The sequence below is a fragment of the Arvicola amphibius genome, chromosome X (assembly GCF_903992535.2).
Source record: "Arvicola amphibius chromosome X, mArvAmp1.2, whole genome shotgun sequence".
NCBI classification, from domain to species: domain Eukaryota; kingdom Metazoa; phylum Chordata; class Mammalia; order Rodentia; family Cricetidae; genus Arvicola; species Arvicola amphibius.
The window spans coordinates 66,541,817-66,553,329 of NC_052065.1; positions in this window are offsets into that span (position 1 = coordinate 66,541,817).

Genomic DNA, 11,513 nt, shown 5'->3' on the forward strand with positions numbered 1-11,513 from the left:
CATGGGGTATGAGTGGGGCTAAAGAGGCTCCTTCCATCAAGGCTGAAAATTTGACTGGCTTGATCTTCTATAGATATTGTGTGAATTAACATATTTACTGTGATTTCATCCATTCAGCAGCCATGTCATTCCCAGAAGTATGCATTTCATAGCTCCCTTCCTCATCTATTGTATTTACATTCTTTCTGCTTCTGCAACGTTTCCTGAGGTGTGAAGATTGGGAGGTTGCTGTAGATGATCCATTCACAGCTGGACACTCAGAGTTATTTATGTTTGGTATTTTGACCTATTATGAGTCTCTATATTAACCATTAACCACTGCAAAAAGTGAGCAAAATTGAGAGCAGCTCAAAGATATAGGTATAAATATTGTCCATCAATATTTTAAATTTCTAAGTTGATTTCTTCTTTGATTCTGTGGTTGTTCAAGAGAATGTTGGATAAATTCTACAGATTTTCAAATTTTATAAAATTCTTCTTGTTAGTAATGTTTATTTTTATATTATTGGTGTTAGGCGTAATACAAGATATAATTATAGTCCCTTGGGAGTTGATAATATTTATTCTGTGAAACAACATCCTGGAGAATTTTTCAGGTCTAGTAGAAATAAATGTGTATTTTGCTGTTATTGGATGGATATTCCTCATGTTGTTATGTTCATTTTATTTTAAATACAATTCAACTCTAGAATTTTCTGTACAAATATTATTAAAAGTAGAGTACTGAAATTGTTTTCTATTATTGTATATCTATGTCTTTTTACCTTGCCATGCATTACTCATCTTAAATATTTATATGCTTCAAAATTTCTTTCTTCTTTATATATTGGGCTTTAAAATAACTTTTCTCATCAAGATAGAAACGTTTATTGAAAGAGAATTTATTTTATTTGGGACAATGCTATTATGAATGTTTTTGTGCTTTATTGATATACATCTAAGTCAATTTTTCAGTTGGATCATGCAGTTCAAAAAATGCTGCCCTAAAGGTATAATTCTATTTTTGTTAGTTCTTTGGGAATTTTGTACAATGCATTTTAATCATATTTATTTCCCTACCACAATTCTTCCAAGATCCAGTCCTTTCCCTACTCATCCATTTTTCATCCTCTTCTCTTTTTAAAAATTCCTACAAAGACCATTTTTTCTTGTTCACTTATTATTGGATGTGTGGCTTTCCATTGAAGCATGGTCAACCTACCAGGAGACATATCACAAAACAAAACTGACTCTCTCTTTTCGAGAATCTCTAGCTCCTATGATAGGGGTGAACTTTCATACTCACCTTCCCTCTCCATGTTGTCATTTGGTTTGGATCAAGTAGACTTCATCAAAGAGATACAGGTATGATTCAACATACAGAAATCAACAAATGAAATCTACCACGTAAAGACTCAAGAACAGAAAGTATACAATCATTTCATTGGATACAACGAAAGGCCTTTAACAAAATCCAAAAACCCTTCATCATGAAAGTGCTGGACTTGAGAATCTAGGGGCATGGGGGATATATCTCAACATAATAAAATCAATATACAGGAAGTCCACTATGGACCTTACTACTGTCATTTTGTTACTTGTTTTCTGGCTGTCATTGTTACTTGTTTTCTGACTTTGTTCTTGCCTCCCTTGCAAGTTCTGCTAGTATTTTGATTCAATGAACCATATTTTATCTATTATGGCTTTTTGTGACTATTGTAACTTATAAAATATCTGATAATAATACTATTTTAAGTTAATGGAAATGTAACATATCATATATAAAAGTTGCAACCTTTATCCCCCATTCTACAATTTATGTTTTCTTGTGGCAATTTACATTTTTTATATTATGTATTTTTCAGCAATTTATTGTTAATTTAGTTATGCATGACTGCTTCTCTTCTTAACCTTCACACTAGAAATATAAATGATTAAAAAACTACTGTTATAACATTGGAGTGCTCTGAATTTAATTGTTTGTATTTATTGCTGAGTTTTATAATTTCATATATTATCATGCCGATAATCAACTTATTTTTGTTTTTTATTGAAGAACACACTTATGCAGCTTTTGAGAGCCAGACTTATTAGTGAGTTAAATCAGTTTGTTTTTAACTTTTTGGTAAGGTATAATATGACTTTCCTTCATTCCAAATACAAGTTAATATATTACCATATATATAGTAATAGTTCATATTATTTATTTTCCTGATTCTATTCAATTGTCTATCTGTATTTTAATTTATCTAGCCAAAAATCACTATTTTATGTTCCCCTTCAGGCACTGTGTTAATTTCCATTGGTTTCAGTTCAACTGGAGAGCTATTTTTTTATGGTGTCATGATTCCTTGCTTTTCTGGCTTTCTTGTATCCTCCCATTTTATCCATAAATTTTTCAGGCCAGTCACTTAAACATTTCTGAAGGACTTTTTTAGGCAATTGCCTTTATATGTACATGAAAGTCAGGGAGCCCATTGGGCATGGAATAGTTGTCCCTACTTTGAGTGGGTATAGAGGTATAGTCTTTCTGTGTAACTTATTCAATTGTGTTTATGTGTTTAATTGTGTATTTAAAATGACCAGGCTATTATTGCTCAGTGTTAGTGGTCTTTTGGATACTTATATTCTGTACAATGGGGAGTTTTAAATAAGGGTTTCACTTCTGGTGTTGTGTCTGAGATGACAGGAAGAGAGCCACAGGTGCACTGTATTGTAGGGTACAGTGCTCATAATGGTTATGAGCACAGATTCTGATCATAGAGGCTTTAAGAACTATTATAACACCTGGATCTTGATTTGTGTGTTTACTCTCTAAAACACATCTGGATGTATAAAACCCACAAAACCAAGGTCTTTGATTCTGAGATATACCCTAGCAGCTTGAATCCAGGAGGTAAAGATCTAGCTGTAGCTGACTTTTGAACACAGCCCTCATACACTCCCCAGAGAAGGTGATGTCCCCCATGGGGAGTCAACAAAGATTGTTGCATTGCCCGAGGCAGGATCAAGGCCCTCTCCTTTGTATCTAGGCTGAGAAAGATATCCCTCCTTAAGGAATGGGCTCCAAAGAGACAGTTCATGCACTAGGGATAAATAAATGGTTCCACAGTTGGTGGTTCTACACAATTGTCCCCCTCATTCAGAAGGTCTAGTTCCTTATGCTGGTCCTTTGCTGTCAGTCTGGGTCAGCGAGCTTCCACTAGCTCCACTCAGCTGTTTCTGTGGGTATCCCCATCATGGTCTTGGACTCTGCTTGTAATGTCATTTCTCCCTCTCTCTGACTGGACTCCAGGAGTTTAGCCCAATGTTTAGCTGTGGATCTCTGCATCTGCTTCGATCACTTACTGAATGAAGATTCTATGATGACAAGGTAGTCATCAATCTGATTACAGGGGAAGGGCAATTTAGGTACCCTCTCCACTATTGCTTAAGGTCTTAGCTGGCGTCATCCTTGTGATTTCCTGGGAGTTTCCCTAGTGCCTGGTTTCTCGCAAACTCCACAATGGCTACCTCTTTCAAGGTGTCTCATAGATTTTAATATGCTGTGATTTATGTTTATTTCTATTCTATTATAAAGTCTTTTTAACTTCCTCCTTAATTTTTGTCTCCACGTATTTTACATTCAGTAGTAAGCAGTTTAGCTTCCATGAGTTTGTGAGCTTTCTGCCATTTTTATTGTTTTTGATATCCAACTTTAATCTAAGGTGGTCAGATAAGATGTAGGATGTTTTTTCAACTTTTAAGACTATCTGTTAAGATTAGCTTTGTGTCCTGATACAAGGTCATTTTTTGAAAAATTCCATGGACTGCTGAGAAAAAAAGTACATTTTTAGTTATCTGTAGATGTTTGTTAGACGCATTTGTTTTACGAAGTTATTTGACTCCAGAATTACTCCAGAATTTTTCTTTCTTTTTTTTTTTTGGCCTGGGAAGTCTGTCTATTGGTGAGTGTGGAGTATCAAAGTCTCCCTCAGTCACCGTGATAGTCTCAAAATGTGATGCTTTTAGCTGTAGTAGTGGGTATTTTTTTTGTAATTTTATTTTGCTTTGAACTTGGATGCCCTTGTGTTTGGTACATAAATGTTTCAACTTGTACTGTCCTCTTAATGATTTTTCATTAATGAATATATAGTGTCTTTCTCTATTTCTTTTGATTAGTTTTGGTTTGAAGTTGTTTTTTTTTTGTCAGATATCAAACTATCTCACTTGCTTGCTTCTTGATTTCATTTACTTGGAATACCTTTTTTCATTTGTGAACCCTTTAGATGATGATCTGTACTTCTTGGATGCAGCAAAAAGATGAATTTGTTTTCTAATCCAATTTGGTAGCCTATATTTTTTGCGGAATTGAGATCATTAATATCGAGGGATAATAATGAGTAGCATTTATTAATTCCCATTATTTTGCTATACTCTGTTTTTTCCTACTTTTGAATAACTGTTTTGGGATTAGTTAGCCTTCACTTCAGATCAAAAATTTACTTCTAGCTACTGTCTTCTATAAAGCTTAATTGGTGAATAGAAATTGTTTAAATTTGTTTTTACCATGAAATATTTTTTCTTTCTTCATCAGTTGTGATTGATGGTTTTGCTAGTTATAGTAGTTTCAGCTGGCAGCTGTAATCTCTTAGAGCTTGTGTAGAAGGACACCTATCTGGATGTCAGAGTCTCCATAGAAATTTCTGATGTTAATTCTAATATACCTGCCTTTGTATGTATCATGGTATTTTACCCTTCTAACTTTTAATACCCTTTGTTTGTTTATTTTGTTTTGGTCATTACCTGTCATGGGTAGTTTCTTTTCAGGTCAGTTTATTTGGCATTTTGTGTGCCTCTTGTAACTTTATAGGTATTTCTTTCTTTAGATTGAAAATATTTTCCTCTATGATTTCATTAAAAATATTTTCCATGCTTTTGACCTGGTCTTCTTCTTCTCCTCCTTATTTTCTTCCTCCTTCTTTTCCTCTTCCCCTTTTTCTTCTTTTCCCTCTCCTTCTTCTTCACCTATTGTTTATAGGATTGAACTTTTCATAATGTCCATATTTCCTGGATATTTTGTGCCTGGATTTTTTATTTAAAATTTTGCTTTATTGAACTATTTTTTTCTAGTTTGTGTTCAAGGCCTGAAACTCTCTTTTTAAATGTCTTTTAATCTTTTAGTGAGGCTTACTTCTGAGGTATTTTCTTGACATCTTTAGAGTTTCATTTCTAGTTTTTGTATCAGTTTGTGTTTTCTTCATCAATTATTTCTTTGCTAATTTTTACTTTCAAGTTTTAAATTGTTTCATTGATTTATTATTTCATTCAACTGTTCGTGTTTTTATTAATGCATTTATTTATGTCTTCTTTAAAGTCTTTGAACAGATTCATGATTTCTATTTTGAAGTTCTTGTTTTGTGCTTTGGCTAAATTACTTTTCTCAGGGCTTAACACAGTAGGGTTGTTTGCTTCTGGAGGAGGCATATTATCTTAATTTTTATATCTGTGCTTTTGTACTGATATCTAGGAATATGAATTAAGATGTTTGAGATGTTTCTAGGTGTAGACATTTGGGATATTTGGCCTGGTGTTTGTTAAAAGTTTTATTATTTGGTAGCTCTTGCCCAATCTGGATCCTAGCTACATGTGATGGTTGTGGAGTACCTAATGTGAGTTATTTTGCTTGTCAGTTGGGAGCTGTTGTGTGATAATTTCATCACATTGTGAAAATAAAGTTTGCTTTGAATCTGAGGGCAGAGCTAGTCACTAGCTAACCAAAATTAACCATAGAGGTTTTGGAGGACTGAGAACAGATGGAGAAACAGGAAGTAGTAAGGCAGGGCTTAGAGAGAATCTCAGTCCTTTTGGATGGAGGAACAGAAGAGATAGAAGATCACTTGTGTCTTTTCCACTGCTTCTCTGATCATTCAGGTTTTTACACACATATCTGACTCCCAATTTTTATTAATAAAGAATAATTAGATAAACACATCAGAGAGCCACAAAGGAATTATATTGGCCAGAAGGACAGACTGAAAGGTACCTTCAGGAAGAGCTAGGCGGCCCTGAGTTCATACAAAAAGGCAGAGCCTCTAGGGCATGGATGTGGGCTGGAAGGAAGGCTTACTGCAGGTAGTTGTCTGGAGAGAATGGAGGAAAGGAAGGAGGATGAAGATCCCCTACCAGAATCCAAGCCTCGTGTGGAAGCTTGGAAAGGCTGAAAAGGGCCACTAGGAAAATCTAGAGAGATTCTTCCTTAGTCCTCATCATGTGGCAGATCCTTTCTAAATCAGTTTCTTAATCTGCCTTGTCTTCGCATAACAAAATATATGAGGCTGGCAATTTATAAGTAAAAGAAATAAACTCTGATTGACTTGAAAATACAAGAACATCTGGTCAACTTTCAGTGAGAGTTATGTGCTACATGAACTTGTGAGAAAAAGAAAAAAAACAAACACGATGCACGGAAGAGAAAAAAGGGAGGCTGTAAGTTATTTAATTAAACTGGCATTTGCCCAATAATGAAGGCTCTGCCTTCATAAAAAAGCACCTTACATTAAGCTCCACCTCACACACATACTGCCTCATGGGAAAGAGAATTCATTCCCTGACAGATGAACTTTTGGAGCACATGATTTATCCACTTCCTTAGCCAATAATCTTCTGGAGACTTATTCATGTTATTAATATGTCACTAGAGAGTCATTCAAAGAACAGTTACACCAATGGATTTTAAAGGAATATTTTTCTAGTATTTTAGGATACTTACTGAAATTACTATATAAAATAATGTTATTTGTCTACTTTTGAATTTTAATGTATTCTATAAAGTCTACTATTTGTTGAATTTTGAAAAATAATATTTTATAGAGTAATTATGATATGAATTCTGAAAAGCTACCACACAGCCTTTTCTATTGTATTTTTGAAAACTTTATTGATGTATCTTGTTCTTTGGATGGATCTCTTAGTGGCACATTAATAAAGTACATTTATCTCTAGGAAATTATTGGTGCCACCATACCTGGCCTTGGATACTAAGTGTTTTTTAAGAGTGTAAAATAATGTAAATTCAAAAAGGTTACTGACATCAATAAATCAAAAAATGCTGCTGTGAGGAATCGTCTGCTACTTGTGGGTAACTGAAATTCTGAACACTTTGAATCCATACCCTTGTGATGTTCATGCTATTTTTATAACTCCTTCTTTTAGTATTAAAGATCCACTCAGGTTATTTAAATTTTTTATTATCCTAATACCATATATTAATAGCCCAAAATATTGGATTTCACATTTTTATACATGTCATTTGTTCTTTGTTCTTTTTTTTTCTTTTTTTTTGGTTTTTCGAGACAGGGTTTCTCTGCAGCTTTTTTTTTTTTTAGAGCCTGTCCTGGAACTAGCTCTTGTAGACCAGGCTGGCCTCGAACTCACAGAGATCCGCCTGCCTCTGCCTCCCGAGTGCTGGGATTAAAGGCGTGCGCCACCACCGCCCGGCTGTTCTTTGTTCTTTGGAAATAACTAAGCATTTTAAAAATCTAGATGTCACAAATAAGGCAAAGCATGCTATCTGTCTTAGCATGTAAAATAATAATCCTTTAAAACAGTAGGAACAAAGAGGAAAAACATTGAATCCTCTAAAAGAAAACTAAACCACACTGTTCATAATGGAATACAGTCTTTGTCTGTTGCATATCTTTCCAACTATCAGTTTCATTGCCAAATGCATGCTTTTCTATAAAATAAGAAAATGGGACAAGATATGTTGTTATTTTTCTCACCCCTTGGCATTTTAGTCATTTTCCATGACACTGGATGATTGGAAACCAAAGAGATCACCGAGAATATAGTGAAATTGCACTATTCTGGATAATTTGCAACAATATACCAAACTGGTCAGTTGTTTATCTTAAAGAAATAGGTTTCTTTAGATTTCATATCCAGTAAAACTACTTTACTTCTTATGACAGGAAGTTTCTCATAGGGGACCTCAAGAAGTGGCTCTGGACTGATAAATGTCTTCAAAACAAACCTCTGGTATTTAGAAGAATAAATCTCTCTTCCAGCTATAAATTATGTTTTCTTCCTGAAAGAGGACACTTCAAGGTACAATTCGAAAACTTTTAATGGAAAATATGCAAAAGTTGGCTCTCTTCAAAGACTGATTTATTCCTATTCATGAAGGTTCATTTCCTCTTTCATTTTACTGATTACAGTTTTAAGAGCCCTTTAGAGAGATATAATTCTTTTCAAATTACTCTTCCATCTTCATTTATACCTAGTTGTTTCCCTAATCCACATTCTTATTACCTCATACTTAAGTTACTAATATATTCTCCAAAAGAGCTTTCATCATCCAGTTTTGCCTTCTAAGTGATCTTTTAGGGAGTCATATAGGCAAATATCCTTGTCTCTCCTATTTACTTGCCCCATCTTAAAAATTTACTTAAGAAGTTACTCTTCTGTGTTTCAATTCAGCATTGGATAAGATAGGAGACAGTATCAGTTCCTTTTTCATAGGAAGGATTCAATGTTGACAGTATATAAAAGTATTCATAATAGTTTTCATTCCCCTGCCTTAGATCTGCTTAAAACATATCTTATAGCTTCCTAATCTTAATTACTTCCATGCTCTAAGTATTTGCATGTATCTGCCAAAAATACCTTATTACGTCCTGTTTCCCAACATACCCTCTACCTCAGAAAATTTTTTACTAATATCCCTCAGATACAAGCAAGTCTACCTTTTACTTGTGTACTTGGTAATAATTTTTATTTCCTAGAATTACTTTCCCATTTCTTTCTCATAAGTTTGCTATACTCTAGCAATGCTGAAATTTTGCTGTATTTGCTTACATTATATACATTTTGCTTGCATTTCAGTGTGTTTATATGATCACAGTTTTCAAGTTCTATTTTTTGAGATTATAATTGCATAATTTTTTCTTTCTCTCTCCTCCCTCCAAATCTTCCAATATATATGTATATATATGAACAATTTAAGAAGCAATATTCAGAGGCCACGAATCTAAAAGAGAGCAAGGGTTGTCACATGGAAGGGGTTAGAGGGAGGAATGAAAAATGGGGTAATTATGTTTTCATATTTTAAGAGGACCTTGGACTTCCCACAGGGCAGGGAACCCTGACTGCTCTTTGGACTGGAGAGGGAGGGGAAGGGGAAATGGGGGATGGGAGGGAAATGGGAGGAGGGAAGGAGGAGAAAATTTGTAATAATAATAAATCAGGCTAGCCAAAAAATAATAATAAATAAAATTTCAAGTTAAACAGAAAACCACTTAGCTACATACCATTAACTTTATCTAAAGAAATACTTCTCACGCAATCACCAATTTATTTTGTTACATTTAAAGTCTTCAAATTGATAACTTTAAAAACTTAAATGTTTACTGTATCACAGAAAATGCCAAAACCCAGCAGTCTTCCAGAAATACATGTTCTACTCTTTGTGATGTACAACTTAGTGTAAAATTAGTCTCCTGAGCATCCAGGGCTTAAATATTTTCCCAAACAGATTCATACTGTGGTAAATTAATCTTATTTTCTACACAATTTAATGCAAATTATATACTACGCTACACTTCCTAATTATTTTATGAATGATTAACCTTCATAACCTGACTCCTGCATAACAGAAATAATATTTTAAGCTTCTGGATCTTATCATCTTCACTCAGCATTGTAAAAATATGGTCATTATTATAGTCTATTAAGTATTTATTGGTTAATTAATTATAATATAGTTCACCATGATAGTCTATGGATATATAGACAGAAATCAGAGAACTTAAAATGGTTTATCCAAATCAGTTTGTATTTACTGGCTCTAATATAAAATATTTGAAATCACAATTCACTTTGTGTTGTATTTTTTATTTATTAGTTGAGAAATATTGATGTTAGTTTAAAAGGATACATACTGTAGTATGCTACTACAGACTACAAGTATGTAAAACAACATGGAAAGTTAGGCAAAGGCATTAAAATGGAGTCACAAAATTATTAACCTAAAATGATGCACTATAAATAGATTTCTTCCATTCAGTGCCAGGAGAATTAAAACTGGCTCCATGTTTTTCAGTAGACTATGGAAAAAGGACTATATGTTACATATGTCCATAATAATTAAATAACCCTGGTTGCTTAAGAAAAAAATGAGCTATTCCTAATTCTAATTTCAAGTAGATTCTACTGGAAAATATAATAGATGGTAGTGAATAATATCTTTAATCATGGCTATCATTACTCGTCAAATGCTACTTTTAGAGGGCCTAAAAACATTTGAAGCACTAAATTATAAATTTTCCCCAGCCTAGAGAATATATGAAGCAGTAATTAAGAACAAAGGAAGCATCCAGATTGATGGCCAAGATGAGACATCTACACTAAATTTAGAATATTATGGCTGAGATGTTGACGTGCAGGCTACCACCTGTGCCTAGCAACTAGAAAACTTGAATATGAACTTTAGGTAGAAAAGATTGTTAGGTTATTAAGCTTTTTGTTTGTCCACAGCTTTGTTTCTTCTAGATAACCTAAAGATGTAACAAAATTCAATTGTTTTGCCTGAATTGGGTCACTGACTGCTGATCTTTTTCTACTCTTGTTAGAGCCAATGATAGGTAAAGCTACTGAATACAAGAGAGAGAGGTGAGCTAGCAACATTTACAAGTTGTCTGTGAAATGAATGTGGCACATCCCTTGTCAGGAAAGGGTTTCTTTCTCCCTCTAGCCCAGGTTTTGGATTCTAAGTTCAACAGGTCTGGAACTATATTTTTCAGAAAAGGATAATACCCTAGAAAACTGGCTCACAGTGCTCAAACTCATAAGGGACAGATTTGTATCATGACGCCAATTTAATAATTTATAGTAAAGAAGAAACCTGCCAAATGGACTGAGATGTGTGTTGGCCTGTCAGCTTAGTCTCTTTTCAGTAGAGATGCCAAGTCAAAAACCTAAATTAACAACAGATTGGAGCTAGATAAATCTATGGAATTAGAATTAAGAAGAGGACTGCAAGGTCAGGCTTGTTTCATTTGCATAGTTCAGGCAGGGTAGAATACCCTCTCCCTTTGCCAGTCCTCACAAGTCATGTTCTTATTATCAATCAAGCCAGGCTTTTAGTTTCCAAAGTTAAAACCATTGCTTTTCCATCTCTCCACGCCCCTGTGATTTTTACTGGACATCCTTGAGTATTGGGCTTCGCTCCACCTCAGTTTCTAATGGTTTTGGTTTTATAAGATGTGTTCATTGCAAAATAAGCTTTTGCAGATCCAGGTTGCCCTCCTACAAAAATATGGTCTTCCATTTCCTTCTTTAATCACTCTTATCTGTGAATCAAAATGCTGCATGTTGACCTAACCCACAAGTATTTTTGTTTTTCTTCTTTACTATGGTTATTACCCAGAAAGTTCTTTGCAGTTCCAGGCTGCAGATTATGAGTGTGGCTCTTTTACATGCCTGAAGAGGTTTGTGTGAGCTTTTTTTTTTCAGAATTATTTTGAAACTTAGCAGAAAGTGTTGGTTCTAAGTGT